This window comes from Saccopteryx leptura, chromosome 1, assembly GCF_036850995.1.
Source record: "Saccopteryx leptura isolate mSacLep1 chromosome 1, mSacLep1_pri_phased_curated, whole genome shotgun sequence".
Classification (NCBI taxonomy): Eukaryota; Metazoa; Chordata; class Mammalia; order Chiroptera; family Emballonuridae; genus Saccopteryx; species Saccopteryx leptura.
The window spans coordinates 1,487,116-1,508,332 of NC_089503.1; the positions used below are offsets into that span (position 1 = coordinate 1,487,116).

The 21,217-nt window shown below is 55.1% G+C and overlaps 1 long non-coding RNA gene across 1 annotated transcript in view; it reads left to right on the forward strand.

Annotated features, from left to right (window-relative positions):
- Positions 1-6,971: 6,971 nt before the first annotated feature.
- LOC136399954 (uncharacterized) overlaps positions 6,972-21,217 on the forward strand; it is a 122,141-nt gene continuing 107,895 nt past the window's right edge. Inside the window, exon 1 of the long non-coding RNA XR_010750233.1 lies at positions 6,972-7,231. This is a non-coding gene — a long non-coding RNA (uncharacterized lncRNA). The remainder of the gene's footprint in view (positions 7,232-21,217) is intronic.

A 21,217-nucleotide genomic window follows, 5' to 3' on the forward strand; every position in this document is an offset into this window, starting at 1 on the left:
AGCTCTGAGTTCGGATGGGGGAGGGTGGTGGGCAGCAGGTCCACGCTGGCCCCTTCCCTGTGCCATACTTAGTTCTCCCCACCAGACTGTGCTGCCACAGAGCTTAGCACACAGTAGGTGCTTAATAAGTGCTTGGGACCTCCTCCCCTGCTGGCCTGAGGAGCACAGAGGCAGGTGTGTGTGTGTGTGTGTGTGTGTGTGTGTGTGTGTGTGTGTGTGTAGTGCCTGGCTCAGAGCCAGCAACTGGGAGAAACAAACGTCTTGGGGTGTGCGTGTGCAGCGAGCGATAGGGCTCTAGGAACCCAGGGCTGTTTACAGCTGGGGCTGGGTTCAGGGACTTCCTCCTTCTGTGAGCCAGGCTGGGCCCCGGAAGGAAGAGAGTCCTGCTAAGAAGAGAGGTCCTGGCCAGATGTGGACCCTGAGCTCAACAAGGGAGATGCCCAGCACAGATGCACGGCCAGGTCAGCGATACAGGGTGAGGGTGCGGCGGGCGGGGGGGGCCTGGCTGCACTGGGGTCACTGCATGGCTGAAAAGAGGAGAGGCTGGGCCTTGGGCACGGGCAGGTAAGGGCCTGGGGGAGCAAGGACAGAGCCAGAGGGCCCGGGGACCCACAGGAGTGAGGCTGTCCGTGTCTTTCTAGAAGAACTGTCACTCAGGGGGAGGGGGATGCCCAGGGTGAGCCCAGGGAGTCGATGGAAGGCGGCGATGGGGTGGCACTAAGGCAGGGGTCCCCAAACTTTTTACACAGGGGGCCAGTTCACTGTCCCTCAGACCGTTGGAGGGCTGGACTATAAAACAAAACTATGAACAAATTCCTATGCACACTGCACATATCTTATTTTAAAGTAAAAAAACAAAACGAGAACAAATACAATATTTAAAATAAAGAACAAGTAAATTTAAATCAACAAACTGACCAATATTTCAATGGGAACTATGCTCCTCTCACTGACCACCAATGAAAGAGGTGCCCCTTCCAGAAGTGCAGCGGGGGCCGGATAAATGGCCTCAGGGGGCCGCATGTGGCCCGCGGGCCGTAGTTTGGGGACCCTTGCACTAAGGTGTCCTGCAGGAGGGTGTGGGGCCAGCTGTGGTTTGTGCTTGCCTGTGGCCTGAAGGTGCCCTTGGTCCCTAAGAACTCTGTGCTCCGGGCAGCTCCTGAGCATGGCAGTAAATTGAGGGGTTGGCAGTGGTGCCCGCATGTCCCCTTCTGGAAGCTGCAAGTGTGTGTGGCATATGGTTTCCCAGGCTGTTCCTGGCCAGGGGAGTATGTTTAGGCCATGAATATTTTATAATCCTAATGGTATGGCTTCTGCAAAGGAGCCCTTAAAACCTGGTGTTCTGCAGAAATGGGGCAGCCACAGGGTACGGAGGTACCCACTCTGGAGAGGACAGTGACTTTCCAAGGCTACCATCTCTGGCCTGTCCCTTTCGGGCTTTCCACTGCTCCTTTGCCAACCCCCCTCCAGCAGAGGGTTGGCGCCTGACCTAGTGGACCCCGAGACTCAGGGCCCCAGACCTGCTGGGCTCTGCGAGGCCAACATCTCTGCACAGGTGTGGAGGGGCAGGGGCCGTCTGGAAAAGCAGCTGCAGTGGCTCCAAGCTGTGGGTCGCACTTGAGAGAGAACACCTCGCGGGGTTTTCAGCTCCCTAGCGGGGCCTGGACTCCGGCAGTGGCCGCTGTACCAGGCCGGGCAAAGTCCAGGCGCTGAACCCTGTGTGGTTCCCCCCCTCCCCCAGGTGATCGCAACCACGCTGGCCTGGGAGTGCGGGATCCCCGAAGTGGAGCAGGACCCGGCACAGGGCCAGGGAGGCAGCAAGGCTGCGTCTGGGGTCGTGTCTGGACCAGGCGGACCTTGCGGCTCGCGGGGCGGGCGGCCTCAGGCAGGGCGGGCAGCATCAGGCGGGACCCGCGCTCCCCGTTGGGCATGTCCGAGCGCGCAGCGGTCTTGGCGGTCCGTGCGCGCCCTCTGCCGCCCGCCCTGCACCCGCGACGCTGCGGGGAGGATGCCCGAGGGCGGGAGTTTCTCAACGCATCCTTTTGCGGTGCACAAGAGAAGCGGGTTCGCTTTTTCTTGCTGGTTTGCAACTCATTGGACCTATAGCCACCGTTTTTCCGCGGCATCCATTTCCCACTACCTGAGTATCTTTAAAAAGTCAAGGCCTAGTTAACAAAAATGCACATCTCAGGTGAACAAGTAGATGTGTGGTTTTGCCAACCGTGTGCACTGGTGTTACCAGATCGTTTCCGTGTCGTTCCCTTGAGCCTCTTTCCAGACAACTGTCCCCTCACCTTCTGACCCGTCACCGCGGGTTAGTGTGGCCTGTTCTTGAACTCCACAGAAAGGGCCATGTGCAGTGTGCGTTCTTTTGTGTCTGCCTTTAATTTTTGCACCCAAAGAAACGCTTTGGGTCCTGGCCGGTTGGCTCAGTGGTAGAGCGTCGGCCTGGCGTGCGGGAGTCCCGGGTTCGATTCCCGGCCAGGGCACACAGGAGAAGTGCCCATCTGCTTCTCCACCTCTCCCCCTCTCCTTCCTCTCTGTCTCTCTCTTCCCCTCCTGCAGCCAAGGCTCCATTGGAGCAAAGTTGGCCCCGGGCACTGAGGATGGCTCCTTGGCCTCTGCCCCAGGCGCTAGAGTGGCTCTGGTTGCAACGTCCCGGAGGGGCAGAACATCGCCCCCTGGTGGGCGTGCCGGGTGGATCCCGGTTGGGCGCATGCATGAGTCTGTCTGACTGTCTCTACCCATTTCTAGCTTCAGAAAAATACAAAAAAACCCCCAAAACGCTTTGGGGGTGCCCACCACCCATATTCTGTATTTCATGGATATGTGGTGACGCTCAAACCAACTCTCTATCTTGTTAGATTATCCCCGTAGCTCGGCTACTAAGCACAGTGCAACGGGCAGCGTCCCTCCTGCAGCGAGAAGCGTTTTCTAACAGGTGCCCGGCACTCTGCTCACAGAAAAGAGGGGACCAGGGAATGTGCAGACCCCCGGTCCTTTCAGCCTTCCGCCCGAGTGGATTTTCACCCAGAAAATACGAGTGGGTTTGGCCTCTCATTTGCATAATCGACCGACTTTCTCTGATGTGTCGTTTGCTTTTCTGAGGTTCTGGTTTAATTTTTTAAAAAAATCACATGCTTATTTTTTTTTTATCGCTTCATATTCATTTTGAAATATCCCCTAATTATGGTGAGCAGTATATTTTATTTCCTGTTTTATGTTTTTCTTTTTTTTAACTTTTCATTGATTTAAGAGAGAGAAAGATAGGCAGGGAGAAAGAGAGAGAAGCATCAACCCATTGCTCCATGTAGTTGCGTTTAGTTGAGCACTTGTTTGTTGCTTCTTGTACGTGCCCTGTATGTGCCCTGACCAAGGATTGAACCTGTGACTTCAGCATGCTGGGACGATGCTCTGCCCACTGAACAACCCAGCCAGGGTCTTTCCTTTTCCCTTTTTTTTTTTTTTTTTTTGTAGTGAGAGGAAGGGAGGCAGAGAGATAGACTCCGGCATGTGCCCTGACCAGGATCCACCGGACAAGCCCACTGGGGGCAATGCTCTGTCCACCTGGGGTGTTGCTCTGTTGCTCAGCAACTGAGCTCTTTTTAGCACCTGACGCAGAGGCTATGAAACCATCCTTATCACCTGGGGCTAATTCACTCCAATGGAGCCATGGCTGCAGGAGAAGGAGAGAGAGGGAGAGAGAGAAAGAGGGAGAGAGAGAGAGAGAAAGAGAGAGAAGGGGAGGTGGAGGGGTGGAGAAGCAGATGGTTGCTTCTCCTGTGTGCCCTGACTGGGAATTGAACGTAGGACATCCACACGCTGGGCTGATGCTCTACCACTGAGCCAACCCATCAGGGTCTCCTTTAAAAAATTTTTATTTATTTATTTATTTTTGTATTTTTCCGAAGCTGGAAACAGGGAGGCAGTCAGACAGACTCCCGAATGTGCCCGACCGGGATCCACCCGGCACGCCCACCAGGGGGTGATGCTCTGCCCATCTGGGGGCGTCGCTCTGCCGCAATCAGAGCCATTCTAGCGCCTGAGGCAGAGGCCACAGAGCCATCCTCAATGCCCGGGCAAACTTTGCTCCAGTGGAGCCCTGGCTGCGGGAGGGGAAGAGACAGAGAGGAAGGAGAGGGGGAGGGGTGGAGAAGTAGATGGGCGCCTCTCCTATGTGCCCTGGCCGGGAATCGAACCCGGGACTCCTGCACGCCAAGCCGACGCTCTACCACTGAGCCAACCAGCCAGGGCCTTTTTTTTTTTTAAAAAATAATATTTTAAATAACTTACAAATCAGCATGGAGAGAACGCTATAGCAAACACTTAGAGCAGGGGTCCCCAAACTTTTTACACAGGGGGCCAGTTCACTGTCCCTCAGACCGTTGGAGGGCCGGACTATAAAAAAAACTATGAACAAATCCCTATGCACACTGCACATATTTTAAAGTAAAAAAACAAAACGGGAACAAATACAATATTTAAAATAAAGAACAAGTAAATTTAAATCAACAAACTGACCAGTATTTCAATGGGAACTATGGGCCTGCTTTTGGCTAATGAGATGGTCAATGTCCGGTTCCATATTTGTCACTGCTAGCCGTAACAATGATATGACGTGCTTCTGGAGCCGTCACACGTGCGTCTCGCGTCACCAGAAGTAGTACTGTACGTGAGTGACGCCGCGCTTTGTGCCACCGTCACATACAGTGCTCCACTCAGTGACCACCAATGAAAGAGGTGCCCCTTCCGGAAGTGCGGCGGGGGGGGCCGCATGCGGCCCCCGGGCTGTAGTTTGGGAACTCCTGACTTAGATCCTAGACCCCACTGCCTCAGCATTTCTCCAGTTCTGCTTCAGGTCGGAAACACAGCAGCTGGGCCCCAGGCGTGCGCCCCTCTTTTCCAGAGGCAGCTGCAGGTGGGGTGCTGGGCGTCCTCCTGGTTCTGTTTTTATCTCTTCATTGCGTGTGTAAGTCCCACAAACACCCTTGTATGTTTTTTTTTTTTTTCCTGAAGCTGGAAATGGGGAGGCAGTCAGACAGACTCCCACATGCGCCTGACCAGGATCCACCGGCATGCCCACCAGGGGGCGATGCTCTGCCCATCTGGGGTGTCACTGTTGCAACCAGAGCCATTCTAGTGACTGAGGCAGAGGCCACAGAGCCATCCTCAGCACCCGGGCCAACTTTGCTCCAATGGAGCCTTGGCTGCAGGAGGGGAAGAGAGAGACAGAGAAGAAGGAGAGGGGGAGGGGTGGAGAAGCAGATGGGCGCCCTGGCTGGGAATCGAACCCGGGACTCCTGCATGCCAGGCTGACGCTCTACCACTGAGCCAACCGGCCAGGGCACCCTTGTATGTTTTTAAGTATCGACACATCGTAGCACCGCAGTGCAACTGTTCTCCCTCAGTTTGCTTTCTGTGGCTTTCCAGTCCTGCGGGTGCCTGTGAAACCGATGCACCCCCCTCCGCTGCTGTGTGGGCAGGTTTCTGCCGCAGACGGACAGACCGCTCAGCCACCCTCGCCTCTCTCTGCCCATGGACATTCAGTGTATTCGCATGTTTTTCCACACGCAGCCAACATTCTCGAGGATTTCTCTTAGCGCCGGCTGGCCTGCAGTCATCCCTCCCGGCCATGTCAGCATCGAGGTCGCAGGAGTGTGTCAGAAACACAGACTCTCAGCTCCGCCCCAGCTGTGCAGCCAGAAGATGTGTCTTAACAAGTCCAGCAGCTTTGCACACACCATTCAGTGTCTTGTTTTTCTTTTCTGTTTCTTTCCTTCTTTCTTTCTTTTCTTTTCTTTTCTGTTTCTTTCCTTCTTTCTTTTCTTTCTTGCTTTCTTTCTTTTTCTTTCTTTCTTCTTTCTTTCTCTTTCTCTATCTCCCCTTCCTTCCTTCCTTCCTTCCTTCCTTCCTTCCTTCCTTCCTTCCTTCCTTCCTTCCTTCCTTCCTTCCTTCCTTCCTTCCTTCCTTCCTTCCTTCTTTCTTTTTGTATCACTTAACATTTTACAGTTGTCATATAGTAAAATTGACTTTTTTTTTTTACTGTGCTGAAATACACGGAAAATAGAAGGTATCATTTTAATCAGTGTTAAGTGCACAGATCAGGGGCTCGTTAAGCACATTCACACCGCGGTGCAGCCCTCACCACTCCAGAATGTCATCTCCAGAATGTCCCTCCTGCCCAACCTGACACTCTGTCCCCATGAAACACTCCCTCCCTCTCCCTCCCCCAGGCCCCAGCCCCTGGCTCCCAGAATTCAGGCCTGCAGACCCGCCCTCTGTGTCCTTTGTGGGATGGTGTTCAATCACAGACTCAGTTTCCTCAGGGGAGAGAGGGCTACTTACACTTTGTTTCTTTTTTTTTTTTTTTTTTTTTTTTTGTATTTTTCCGAAGCTAGAAACGGGAAGAGACAGTCAGACAGACTCCTGCATGCGCCCAACCAGGATCCACCCAGCACGCCCACCAGGGGGCGACGCTCTGCCCACCAGGGGGCGATGCTCTGCCCCTCTGGGGTGTTGCTCTGCCGCAACCAGAGCCACTCTAGTGCCTGGGGCAGAGGCCAAGGAGCCATCCCCAGTCCCCGGGCCAACTTTGCTCCAATGAAGCCTTGGCTGTGGGAGGGGAAGAGAGAGACAGAGAGTAAGGAGGGGGGAGGGGTGGAGAAGCAGATGGGCGCCTCTCCTGTGTGTCCTGGCCGGGAATCGAACCCGGGACTTCTGCATGCCAGGCCGACGCTCTACCACTGAGCCAACCGGCCAGGGCCACTGTTTCTTTTCTGTGTCAGAGGTGGCATGCATGTGTTTTTCGAGATATTTGTTCATTTCGCCCCGTTTTACATTTGTTTTCATACCTAGTTACTGTTTCTTATTGTGTGTGGAGCTCAGTGCGTCGTCCCCTTTCCGTTCCGGTTACTCCTAATGCGTCTCTTCTCTATTCTATTCTATCTTATTTTTTTAGATCCGTCTCGCTGGTAGTCTGCCCGTTTTATTCGTCTCTGCGAAGCGCGCGCGCGCACACACGTGACCGAGGAGGCTGTCTCCGTTTTACCTGCGATTCCGGTCTCCGTGGTCGACGCCCCCCTCGCCTCCGTGAGGTCCTTTCTTCCGTTTCATTCGGATTTGATTGATTTCTCTCTTTCCGGTTTCCCCCGGGGGCTGGAAGGACGGGAGTCGATTCTCACCAGCCTTCCTCCTCTACCGTGCGCGTCTTGAGGGACGGATTTCCCATCCCGTAAGTGTTGCTTTGGCTGGATCCAACAGGTTTTCATGTGAGGACAATGCGGGGGGGGGCACCCCCTGCCTCAGCATGGCTCTGAGCCGAGGGTAGGTGCCAGCCAGACACACACACCGGTCATTAGGACGAGTCCCTTCCCGTGGGACTTACCCGTTCACACACCATTTCCTGACAGGGAGGGGCCACGGGCAGCCCACTTTACAGGTGTGGACACTGAGGTTCGGGGAGGACGAGCGATGGGGTCCGGTGCTCCGCGCGTTGGCTCTAGGGCCCACGGCCAGAGTGTGTGGGAGATGAGGAGCCGATCAGTGCCGGCAGAGGGCACTCTGGGCAGCTCAGCGGGGGTGTCCCAGAGTGGAGCGTGTGGTCACAGGTGCAGTTCCAGTCCGCGCTGTCCCACCCCACAGAGGAACAGAAGCTGACAGATTGACCAACACAGCACTGGGGTAATGGCGCCTTTATTACATGCTTGAGGGACAGAGAGGGACTTCTGGGTGACCACAGAATGGGGAGAGTGGAGGAAAGCCCATGCTGTCCCCGCTCAGGGGTCCTCATTGGAGAAGGTGCCAGGTGGGCAGGGCTTGAGGACAGGCTGAGGCTGCAGCTGGTGGAAGAGGTCTGTGGTGGCTGAGAGATGGGGCGTGTTGAACGCAAGTGCCCACAGAATTTCCTGCAGGAGGTCAGAGTGAAACCTTCAAATGTGGCCAGGAAAGAGGGAGGGAAATAGGGCTCTGGAATGGAGAGAGAGAGTCTGGTTCGGGGGTGCTGGGAAAAGGCAGGAGATGGCTCCGCTGGAAGCCATGACTCCTGACCAGGGGTGGCATCAACTCAGGGGAGAGTCCCAGCACAAAAAAAGAATTTAAATCTTGCACTGGCAGCAAATGGGAGCACAGCAGCTGGAGCCACAGCCCCCACAGCTGGAGCCACAGCCCCCACAGCTGCAGCAGGCACAGGTGGGCACACAGCAGCACACGGGCTTACAGCAGGGCACACAGCTGCACACGGGCACACAGCAGCTGGAGCCACAGCCCCCACAGCTGGAGCCACAGCCCCCACAGCTGCAGCAGGCACAGGTGGGCACACAGCAGCACACGGGCTTGCAGCAGCAGACGGGCACACAGCAGCTGGAGCCACAGCCCCCGGAACAGCCCCCACAGCTCATGGTTCTGGTGGTTGAGGGTGGAGCAGGTCAGAGGAGCAGGTAGAGAGGGAGGTGGTCAGTGTGGAGCCCCCTGGTCCAGGGGCCTTTATATACCTGCCGGGTCAGGTGAGAAGCTGGGGCAAGGTCACTTCCTGGTTCCTGTCTGCGCTGTTTTCCTCAGCTCTGTTTTCTCTCTACTCCCGGCTCAGGGGAGCATTCTGTTTTCCCTTCCTCAGTTTCCCCGTTCCCCTTTCGTGGTGGCCTCTATAATTAGAACCTCAGCTCCAGGTGTCGTGTTTCCCCGAAGCCCCAGGTGTGCTGGTCACCTGCCTCTCTGCTGACCACAGGTGACCAGCGGTGGATGACACCACCCAGGTGCTCTTACCTTTGCTGTGCTGACTTCTCCCCGACAATCGCCATCTGACACGTGTGGTGTTAGAAGTCCTGCGTGGTCTTTACTGCAAACAATCAACCATCTACAGGGGAACGGAACGTCCACCATCCTGTGAGTAGAGGCGGCCGGCCGTTGGTTGGATTCTGTAAACACAGATAGGTACGTGGACGCTGGTGCTGCCTCAGTTTACCCACACCTGTCCACTCTCTGCGGCTCACTTCTTCTTTCCTTGTAGGCATGAATAATTAGTCCCCATCCCGGTTGGTAGGAGGGACCCCCTTCTTCCTGGTGAGTATTTCTGAAAGTCTCAGAGGCCGCTAGAGCCGTCTCTCCTCTGCACTCAGACCCCCGTGCCTCCTGTGGCCCCTTCTTCCCGCCCCTGAGCATGTTCTGTCCTGGGTTTCACTCTGTGGGACTCTGAGGCTCCCTGCTAACCCACGCCAGGCTCCTGTGTGTGTGTGTGTGTGTGATTGTGTGAGTGTGTGTGAGTGTGAGTGTGTATGTGTGAGTGTGTGTGTGTGAGTGTGTGAGTGAATGTGTGTGTGTGTGTGTGAGAGTGTGTGAGTGTGTGTGAGAGTGTGTGAGTGTGAGTGTGTGTGTGTGAGTGTGTGTGTGTGTGATTGTGTGAGTGTGTGTGAGTGTGAGTGTGTGTGTGTGAGTGTGTGTGTGTGAGTGTGAGTGTGTATGTGTGAGTGTGTGTGTGTGAGTGTGTGAGTGAATGTGTGTGTGTGTGTGAGAGTGTGTGTGTGAGTGTGTGTGAATGTGTGTGTGAGTGTGTGTGTGTTGTCAGAAGTGAGGAGAACAGAGGGGACGGCTCCTCTGAGAAGGGAGACCGCTGATGCCACCACAGGTCACCTGTCACAGGCTCGGCCACCACGCCCTGGGGCACCGGCCTCCCCAGAACCCCCACTCAGCCCCCCTGGCTGGGCTCCTGCCTTTCCCCTTAGAATCTCCCTCCTTTTCTTCCACTTTTCTTCCCTTCTCTCCCTCCACATCTGGTGCCGACTCCAGATCCTCCAACTGAGCACGTGGCACGCTGGTCCCTGACGAGAGGCCTCCAGTTCCCCGAGAAGGGAGCCTTTCACGTGACAATAAGGATGGTTAGAGGTAATGAATGGCTGAGTGAATGGAGTGATGGAGGGAGGACTCCACGCCCCACACTCACACCTGGGCCTGTCTCCACACAGGACGGACTAGGAGGAGGAGGGACGGGTAAGGTGTGGAAAGGGGTCCTGGTGGATGGTTGGTTCTCACCACCACTTCCTGTCCATCTTCCCTCTCTCGGGGACCTGCCATGTGCCACCTGTGACTGCTCCCTCAGCCCTAAAGATCTGGCTCCTGGCTCAGGGCCAGACCCTCTCCCATGGACCCTCAGCCTCTCCGGTGACTTCTTGACAGCTGACCACGTACGGTGTGCACCTCGACCTTTTCCCATCGGTCACCGAGCGGTCCAAACACCGTCCACCACAGACCTGCATCACCCCCAGAGGACACCGTCCCCTCCACGGCCACCTCCACGTCACACTGCCCTGCCCCCGCATAGCCATCGGGAGCCACAGCGTTACCTTCTGTCCCCACCGGCCAGCCCGTTCTGGAGATTTCTCAGGGATGAAGGGACGTAGCGTGCGGTCTTGTGCCGGGGTTCTCTCCCTGAGCAGAACGAGTGAGGTCCCCGTGCAGTTCCCTCAGTGTCTCGTGCCTGTGACGGCACGTTATTTACGACTCTCACTCCGTGGCGTGGATATGCTCTCTGGTTTATTCGCTCGTCAGGTGATGGACTTCTGGGTGATGTCCACCCCTGGGTGACTGGGCGTCACGCTGCTCTGAGCATTCGTGGGCAGGTTATCTGTGGACAGGTGTGTCCACTACTCTTGGGCAGACGCCTGGGAGCAGAAATGCTGGGTCTCAGGACAACTCTATGGGTGACTTGGAAAGGAACTGCTGGACTATTTCCCCCGGTTGCTCAGCCCACGCATGTTCCCAACAGCCGTGGGGGGCAGTTCTGACTTCTCCACATCCTTGTTAGCTCTTGCTGTCATCCGACCTGCCCATCACAGCCGTCCTAGGGGTGGTTTAGATTTGCGTTTTCCTCATGATGGCGATATTGACACCTCTTTGTGTGTTTGTGGGCCATGCGAACGTCTCCTTCAAAGAGAAAGATGCTCTTACTAAGGCCCTTTATTAAGATACTGTTACTGTCATTTCTTTTATTTTCATTTTTTTGCCTGTTTATTGTTGAATTGCCAGAGCTCTTTATATATTTTGGACACTAGACTGTGATCAGATGTGCTACTTGTTAATATTGTCTCCCCTTCTGTAGATCATCTTCCCTCTCTTTTGACAAGGTCCGTAGATGCATACATTTTTAAATTTTTGATGACATTCCATTTACCTGGCATTTTTGTTTTGTTTTGTGGCATTTGTGCTCTTGTTGTTTTCTTGTGAATATTTACATACTGTTGTTTTATTTCTTTGTTTTTATGTTTATATTTTTTCTTTTAATTTCAAGTGAGAGGAGGGGAGATAGAGAGACAGACTCCTGCATGTGCCCCGACCGGGATCTACCTGGCAACCCTCTTCTGGAGTCATGCTCACAGCTGAGTTACTTTCAGCACCTGAGATGGAGGCTCCATGGAGCCATCCTCAGTGCCCGGGGCCAACGTGCTCAAACCCATAGAGCATTGGCTGCAGGAGGGAGAGAAGGAGAGAGAGAAGGAGAGGAGGGATAGAGAAGCAGATGTGTGCATCTCCTGTGTGTCTGACCGGGAATTGACCTGTGACATCCCCATGAGAACTGGCTGCATTTGGAAGGAATGATGCCTTACGAGGCTCACGAGCATGGTCTCAGGGTTCGGAATCTCATGAACGTATAAAATTAAAAAAGAAAACGGTGACAGGGAAGCGTCTTACTGCCGTCAGCTGTAGCTGTGCCCGCGAGGACAAGGAGTGTGTCCCGGCAGGGACAAGGAGTGTGTCACGGCAGGGACAAGGAGTGTGTCACGGCAGGGACAAGGAGTGTGTCACGGCAGGCAGCACGACATCCGTCATTGGCAGAGACAGAACCTCCGTGTGAAGCTCAGCTCTATGCGTGGAACCCGTTTACCTTCATGGAACTCATACTCATGTCCTCATTTCTTTTTCAGAGATTTTATCTATTGATTTGAGAGAGAGAGAGAGAGAGAGAGAAGAGAAAGAGAGAGAGAGAGAGAGAGAGAGAGAGAGGAGATGGCCGGGGGAATGAGTAGCATCAAGTCGTCCTGGTTGCTTTTCTTATGTGTCCTGACCAGTAAGCCCTGGGCTTGGAACCAGCGACCTCAGTGTTCCAGGTGGACCCGTTATCCCCTGCGCCTCCATGGGTCAGGCGTGTCCTCCTTTTTCTCTATGGACGGGAGAATGTTGTCATGAGCCCATCAGCCATGGCCTCGGGGAGCAGCCTTGCTGGGCTGCAGAGGGAGCAAGAGGCCTACACATGGAACCCAGATGCCTACGTGTCTCTACTACCCGGCATGTGGCACAGCAGGTGACCTGGGGACACACCAGGGGCTTCACACCTGGACAGCAGCTCGCGGGCTGGCTGCCCACACCCGTCTGTCCTGTGTCCCCCGCTGCCCCATGGGGCCCTCTACGTCCACAGTGCCCGGCATTCTCTGATTCTCTGTCCCTCTCTCTTCCGGAAGGTCAGGCCCTTGAGAGCAGGCCCGCCGTGCTGTTCGCTTCTGTGTCCCCAGAGCCAGAGCAAGGCCTGGTATCCAGTCGGTGCCCCATAAGTGCACGTATAGACCCTGAAGGGTTGCAGGTGTGTCTGAGGACCTGCGATGTTGATGTCGGAGACGTCTTCCTTAAGGACTTATTTACCTGATCTGAGTCCCTTTGTCATGCAGACATAACTTTAAACTATAGATTTTATTTTATTTTCAATCACCGTTGACCTTGCATATTGTATTAGTTTCAGGGGAACAGCATGGTGGTTAGACATTCACATCTTTTACAAAGTGATCGCTACCCCTCCCCCCACAAGGCTACTACCCTGCTGGCTCCACACTGAAGCTCTGCGTTATTTATTTCTTTTAAATCTTTTTTTTTTTTTTTTTTTGTATTTTTCTGAAGCTGGAAACAGGGAGAGACAGTCAGACAGACTCCCGCATGCGCCCGACCGGGATCCACCTGGCACGCCCACCAGGGGGCGATGCTCTGCCCCTCCGGGGCGTCGCTCTGCCAAGACCAGAGCCACTCTAGCGCCTGGGGCAGAGGCCAAGGAGCCATCCCCAGCGCCCGGGCCATCTTTGCTCCAATGGAGCCTCGGCTGCGGAAGGGGAAGAGAGAGACAGAGAGGAAGGAGAGGGGGAAGGGTGGAGAAGCAAATGGGCACTTCTCCTGTGTGCCCTGGCCGGGAATCGCACCCGGGTCCCCTGCATGCCAGGCCGACGCTCTACTGCTGAGCCAACCGGCCAGGGCCAATTTCTTTAATCTTTAAAGCGTATTTATTGATTTTAGAGAAAGAGAGGCAGAGAGAGAGAAAAACATCAATATGCTGTTCCACTTCTCCAGGCATTCACTGGCTGACTCTCGCCTGTGCCCTGACCAGGGATGGCGCCCTCCACCTCCGCACATCAGGGCGATGCTCTAGTCCACTGCGGTACTCATCCAGGCCCCGAAGCTCTGCTTTAAACCCACTCGATGAACATGTGGTTGAGAAAGACACCAGAGAGCAGACACAGACACCAGCGGCTGCCCTCCCCCCTCCCGTCCGTCCCTCTCAGCACAGGGACAGCCACTCACGTGTCTTCCTTGGTCCGTCCATCCTCCTGCATTACCTGCTGACTTTCTGCAGTCGAACAAGGCCTGCCAGTGTCACTACGGACCCTGTGAGAGGCACAGCGTCCTGGTAGGGACCCAGAGGGCCGGGGAGCAAAGGAGGCTGGTCCCTGTGTCGACCCCGACAGGGCTGAGGGTTGCTCCCAGCGGAGCTGTCTCTGTGGGTCACAGACACGCAGCCCAAGGTCGGCTGCAGGAGGAGCCCCTACCGGAGACAGGAGCGTCTCTGCTGACTGTGACGACACGGAGGCTTCCTCTCCCTGCCTGGACTTCACCCTGCAGTCGGAAGCCCTCCTCAAGTCCCCAGGTCCCCTCTGGACGTCTGAGCTCCCCTCTGGTAAATGAGGACCCCACAAACAGCCTGCCTCACGCCGCTGTTGGGAATAACAGGGATTTGTTCCCTGAGACACATTTGAGGGAAATGTGTGTGTAGAAAAGGCGACACAAGATAAACATTTGTAAAATCCACAAGTGGCACCAGCTGTCACCCCCACGGAGTGTTGTGTGTTTCTGTCACAAAGGCAATAAGACAAAGTCACAGTGAGTCCTGGTCTGTGGTGTGAGGATGGGTTTATTTAGGGCTCTCGGGGGTGCAGCAGAGCTCGGGAGACAGGGACAGAGGGAGCACGTGTTCAGGATGAGGGGGCCGCTCAAGGTACAGCTGTGTCACCTGCACCCTCGGGGTCCTGACCCGGCAGCAGCTCAGGTAGAGGAGAGGGGACGTGATGGGAGTGGGACAGGCGGGTCTGGGCAGGAACCTGGCAGTTTAGTGGGGAATGTGATGAGTGTCTTCAGACTCAGACCCCGACGAGCAGAGAGACAAGGAGGAGGAACCTTCTGGAACATGAGGGGTGGTGCTTCGAGAAGGCCAGTACCATGGGGTCAGCTGAGCTGGGACTTTGGCTCAACGTCTCAGGTGAAGCCTCCCCTGAAACACCTTCGAAGATGGATAAGTATCTGGGATTCAGGGACATGACGTATCTCACTGGTCATGGGCAGGGGAGCTCAGACTGGAGCCATTAGGGGTCTTGTGCCAGAGAGGGCCTCAGATCTTGCACTGGCAGCAAACGGGGGCACAGCAGCTAGAGCCACAGCCCCCACAGCTGGAGCAAGAGCAGGTGGGCACACAGCAGCACACAGGCTTACAGCAGGGCACACAGCTGCACACGGGCACACAGCAGCTGGAGCCACAGCCCCCACAGCTGGAGCCACAGCCCCCACAGCTGGAGCCACAGCCCCCACAGCTGCAGCAGGAACAGGTGGGCACACAGCAGCACACGGGCTTGCAGCAGCAGACGGGCACACAGCAGCTGGAGCCACAGCCCCCGGAACAGCCCCCACAGCTCATGGTTCTGGTGGTTGAGGGTGGAGCAGGTCAGAGGAGCAGGTAGAGAGGGGAGGTGGTCAATGTGGAGCCTCCTGGGCCAGGGGCCTTTATATACCTGCCGGGTCAGGTGAGATCCTGGGACATGGTCACTTCCTGGTTGCTGTCTGTGCCCCTCTGTAGCAGAAAGTTTCTGAGTATTGTAAAGCCTTTGTACTGTTTACAAGGAACCTTTGTGTTGTATTTTGCACTGCTTCCTGGCACAGGTTTTTTTTGTCAGCTGGTCAGGCCTGGGGTCAGTTTGCTCATGGGGACAGAGGCAGCGTCCTCAGGGCTCTCCTGCTTGCCACCCTGACACAGTGCTGACTGCGTCGGGCCCTGAACGGTCTTGCTGTAGAGCACGTCAGAGGCGGACTCGGGGCGTGGGTGTTGCGGGCGCAGGAAGCCGCCGTGGAGGTGGGTGGACGTGTGCCTCCCCCCATCTCGGGTCAGGAGGAGCTCACGGGGACACGCAGCTGGTGGCACCGCGATCCCTGGCTGGAAACCCGGGCTCCTCGTGGCCCTGGCTGGAAACCCGGGCTCCCCGTGGCCCTGGCTGGAAACCCGGGCTCCTCGTGGCCCTGGCTGGACTGGGCTGTGGTTCTGCATTGACCGTCGGGGCGGGATGGGGAGAGACGGCAGGCAGCAGGGACGAGGGACGGGCACGCTCCAGGCTCTGAGCTCTGTGTGGACCAGGGGCCCATTCTCACTGGTCATCGGGTCAGTCACCGTGGGTTCCGAGGCCGGAGAAACCCACCGTGGAGGGTGCCCTTCGTCGACCCCTCTTCCAGGAGGCGGCTGTTGTGTCCCTGGTGATGGCTTTTCCTTCCTTTGGAATGACGGTGTCGAGACCCGCAGAGCCGTGTCGTGAGGACTGGAGCGGACCTTCTGCTGACGGACCCTGAGGGGCGCCGGTGAGTGAGGATTGGCCACCTCCACCTCGCTCATGTCCCCAAAGCTGGCCTTCACCTGTCCCATCCCACAAGGAAGGCCATCCGCTCTGCGTTCCTGTCTTCACCTGTCCCATCCCACAAGGAAGGTCATCCGCTCTGCGTTCCTGTCTTCACCTGTCCCATCCCACAAGGAAGGCCATCCGCTCTGCGTTCCTGTCTTCACCTGTCCCATCCCACAAGGAAGGCCATCCGCTCTGCGTTCCTGTCTTCACCTGTCCCATCCCACAAGGAAGGTCATCCGCTCTGCGTTCCTGTCTTCACCTGTCCCATCCCACAAGGAAGGCCATCCGCTCTGCGTTCCTGTCTTCACCTGTCCCATCCCACAAGGAAGGCCATCCGCTCTGCGTTCCTGGCCTTCACCTGTCCCATCCCACAAGGAAGGCCATCCGCTCTGCGTTCCTGTCTTCACCTGTCCCATCCCACAAGGAAGGCCATCCGCTCTGCGTTCCTGGCCTTCACCTGTCCCATCCCACAAGGAAGGTCATCCGCTCTGCGTTCCTGTTTTCACCAGGAGAAGCAGTTCTAGGCTTTTCCCACCAGAGGAGCCAGTCTTCCTCTCGTCATGGGTCAGGTGGGGACCGTGCATGAGAAGGCGTTGGTTCCCCAGGAAGGTTTTTTTTTTTTTTTTTTTTGTATTTTCCCGAAGTTGGAAATGGGGAGGCAATCAGGCAGACTCCCGCATGCGCCCAACCGGGATCCACCCAGCACGCCCACCAGGGGGCAATGCTCTGCCCATCTTGGGGCGTTGCTCTGTTGCAACCAGAGCCATTCTAGCGCCTGAGGCAGAGGCCATAGAGCCATCCTCAGCGCCCGGGCCAACTTTGCTCCAATGGAGCCTCGGCTGTGGGAGGGGAAGAGAGAGACAGAGAGGAAGGAGAGGGGAAGGGGTGGAGAAGCAGATGGGCGCTTCTCCTGTGTGCCCTGGCTAGGAATAGAACCCGGGACTCCTGCACGCCAGGCCGACGCTCTACCACTGAGCCAACCGGCCAGGGCCCACCAAGAAGTTTTTATTGACTGATTGATTTGAGAGAGACAGAGAGAGGAAGGGAGACACAGGAAGAGATTAAAAGAGAGAAAAAGAGCGAAAGCGCAGCATTAATTTTTTGTTCCACTTACGTGTTCCTTCCTGGGTCCCTCCGATATGATTGCCGCAACTGTGATCGAACCCACAACCTTGGCGTTTCGGGCTGGGCTTTAACTGACTGAGCACCCGGCCAGGGCTGTTCCCAAAATGTTTTCGATTGAGATTTTGAAATGAATATTCTGAACACTTACTTTTTAAAGCCTGACATTAACAAGTTGTAAACATATAAAATAAACATGTTTTATAGATATTGACACCCACGTTCCCATAGACGCAGGGGACAGAGTGACAGCAGTCAGAGGGGAGGGTGTCGGGGGGCTCGGTGAAAAACGGAAAGGGGTTAAGTGGAAAAAACACCCTCATAGGCAGAGCCCACAGTGTGGGGACCACAGGAGGGAGAGGGGTGGGGAGGTGGGAGAGGGTAGGGGGGTGAATGGTGATGGGAGGGGCGTGACTGGGTGAGAACTCACAGTACAAGCTACCAATGACCCTTACAGACAAAGGCACTCGAATCCTATATACTTTATTAACCAATTCCACCCCAATAAATGCAATAAATACTTAATAATAAATAAAAATGTAAATGCCAAATTCATTTCAAGAAAAGGCTTTTGAAAAATATTTTAAATTAATTTTTAAATACTAAATGATAAAAATAATATAAAATTAATTGGAGCCTGACATGTGGTGGCTCTGGGATAGAGTGTCAACTTGGGACGCTGAGGTCGCTGGTTCGAGTCCCCGCTTTGCTGGGTCAGGGCTCATGCGAGAATCAAGTATGAGTAGATGCTTCTGGCTCCTTCCTCACCACCTGCCGCCTCTCTCTCTCTCTCTCTCTCTCTCTCTCCCTTTCTCCCTCTGTCCTCTCTTTAAAAATCAATCGATAGCCTGACCAGGCAGTTGCGCGGTGGTTAGAGCGTCAGACTGAGACGCAGAGGACCCAGGTTGGAAATCACAATAAGGCTGGCTTGAGCGCGGGGTTGCTGGCTTGAATGTGGGAACATGGGAGTGAGGGATCACAGACATGACCCCATGGTCCCTGGGGTGAGTTCCAGGCTGTTGGATTGAGCAAGGGGTCACTTGTTGTGCTGGAGGTGTCTGGTCAAGGCACATATGAAATAGTAATCAATGAACAACTAAGGTGTCGCAAAGAAGAATTGATGCTTCTCATCTCTCTCCCTTCCTGTATGTCTGTCTCTATCTGTCCCTCTCTCTTTCCCTCTCTCTGTCTCTAAGACATAAACACACACACACACACACACACACACACACACACACACACACAAAATAAAAAAATCTTTAAAACGGAAAGGAAAATTAATTGGAGATTAACAGTCTTCTAAATAAGCCTCTGAGACCAAGCGAGGCTCCCGCACTTCCTGCTGCAGCCTCTCCTGGCGCGAGCAGCTGCCCGGAGGTGAGACACCTGAGGACGTTCCCGGGACTCTGCTGTCCTGCAGGCTGGGCCACCCTATGCCCGTCACACGAGATGAGCTAAAGGCAGGTGACCAGTTCCTGTCCGTGCAAGCGGAAGCTGAGTTCCTAATTATAGGGACCAATGGAGAGGAAGACACCAAATTTAGAAAATTAAGACAGTGGGACCGCCTGAGCCAGTGAGAGGACAGGGACACAAAGAAAACAAACATGGCTCAGGACAGGCACAGACAGGAACCAGGAAGTCACCGTGTCCCAGCTTCTCACCTGACCGGGCAGGTATATAAAGGCCCCTGGCCCAGGGGGCTCCACACTGACCACCTCCCCTCTCTACCTGCTCCTCTGACCTGCTCCACCCTCAACCACCAGAACCATGAGCTGTGGGGGCTGTTCCGGGGGCTGTGGCTCCAGCTGCTGTGTGCCCGTCTGCTGCTGCAAGCCAGTCTGCTGCTGTGTGCCGACCTGTTCCTGCTCCGGCTGTGGGGGCTGTGGCTCCAGCTGCTGTGTGCCTGTGTGCAGCTGTGTGCCCTGCTGTAAGCCCGTCTGCTGCTGTGTGCCAGTCTGTTCCTGCTCTGGCTGTGGGGGCTGTGGCTCCAGCTGTTGTGCCCCCGTTTGCTGCCAGTGCAAGATCTGAGGTCCTAGCACAGCTGATTCTTATGCCCCAGACAGAGACCCTCACTCCATCTGACCCTACACCCCACCTGCCTGCTGTGTCAGGACTGTGGAAGCAGGAGACTAGAGCAGGGGTGTCTTGTTGGACCTGGCAGTGGGCAGCCCAGGCCCCTGCTGGTGGACGCTCACAGAAATGGACTGAGCTCCTCCTGTCCCAGGTCACGTCTCTGCCCTCCCCTCTCCCTGCGACCCCAGCCCTTGGCCTCTCCCTGAGGAATGTGCTTGTCCCTCTGGCTCTAATCTGTCTGTCCTGGACCTCAGGTCTGGGAGTCCTGACCTAGTGGTTACTTTAAATAAATGTGTTTCCCCCCCCAGTCCTGGTGTCCACTGATTCTTCCTCATTCCCTGCTCCTCTGTCCTGAGCATTCAGCTGGCTCCGCTCTGTGCTCTCCCTCCTGTGGCTTTTCTGACCCCCACTCCTGGGTGTCAGGGGCCCCTCTGCACCCAGTGTCCACTCATGCAACACTATTGAAAAAACAAAAATTATTAACCCCAGCTCTGAACACCGTCATGTGTGAATATAACACACATAACTTGGGAGGGGGATACTGAACCTCCAGCCGTGCACACACATTACAGCGTCCCATTCTACAATGTTGAAGGGTGTACAGAGCTGCTCTGTGGGCGGAAAGGTCAGCCCAGTGGGGTTTGAGGAAAGAGAGCGGGGATGGGATTTGGGTGGAAGCTATCTCAGGACACATGGGGCGGGGATCCAGCGGTGCCCATTGTGAGGTAATTCACACACATATGTGTGCGATGTGAGCATGTTACTTATGACTGGCACACATCAATTAATTCATAGTGGATGATGGACTCAATGCATCTTCCCATCTCCTCTATCTTGAAGCACATGTCAGTGTATGAATCCATCCAGCAACTCGATAGGGCACCCAGGATGTGTCACATGTGACTTCAAGTACAGGGAAGAGAAAGAAATGAATGAAATGTCCATGCCTTTGTAGCACCTACAATGTGGTTAGAAGCATCAGGAAGAGAAGCAAGTAATGAACAGACGGCCAGATGTTGACAAATATGACGAATGACATAGGACAGGAGGGAAGGGGTGAGCCAGCAGGGGTGCAGGAGAGGCAATGGATATATATCTCAAATGGTGTGCATGCAGCACCTTGCTGAGGTGGGGTCATTTGAGCAAATGTTAGGGGTAGGGGGCTGGCCCCGAGGACATGTAGGACACAGCAGGTTCAGCAGCTCTAAGGACACATGCTGTGGTGTCAGAGGAACCTCGATGACATGGAGGTAGCAGGGGACCCAGGAACAAGAGGGGCAGTGAGCAGACATGAGGTTTGAGGTCTGGTCTCAGAGGTCAGTGAAGACTCAGGTCTTCACCCGAAGGGCATCAGGATTTCCAGGAACGTCCACCACAGAAGACAAGCATGGCCTGGGATCAGATGGGGTCACCTTGCTGCTGCACTGAACCGGCTGGACAAATTATCCTATGATACCCAGGCAGGTGATGATGGTGGCCTGACCAGTGGCTGTGGCCAGGGAGAAACAGGCAAAACAGGACTGAGATCCAAAGCAGAGTCAGCAGGATTGAAACATATGAGATAAGACAGGACATGGGGTGGCTCTGAGGTGTGAGCCCCTGCCTGTACTTGGAAGGTGAGGTAGCCTGTCAGGGGGATGTGGACACAGGTGTGAGCCCCTGGGGAGCAGCAGGGCTGAGGAAACACTTGTCCCTGGGTGGGGTCAAGTTGTCTGAGGTGACTGTAAGCTCCCCAGAGGGGACAGGCGGTGGCCAGGGTGGTTGTGAGGTGGGCATAAGATGTGAGGCTGCAGGACCCAAACCTGCTCAGCATGGTGCAGAGAGCATGGAGCCAGGAGGGCCAGGCAGGAACCCCTCTTCTCCCTGTGGGATTCCCTGAAATGTAACCCTTCAAACTGAACAGTGGCACCAGAAACCCTCAACACAACGCAAAGATGACCCAGAGATGAAAGAACACATTTTCCAATGGCACCTCTGATAAGGCGTTACTATTCAAAACCTATAAAGAAGTGATACAACTCAATACCAAAGTAACCAACGAATTCAATTTAAAAAATGGGCAATGGATTCGTATAGATGCTTCGCCAAAGAGGACACACAGATGGCCAACAGATATGTGA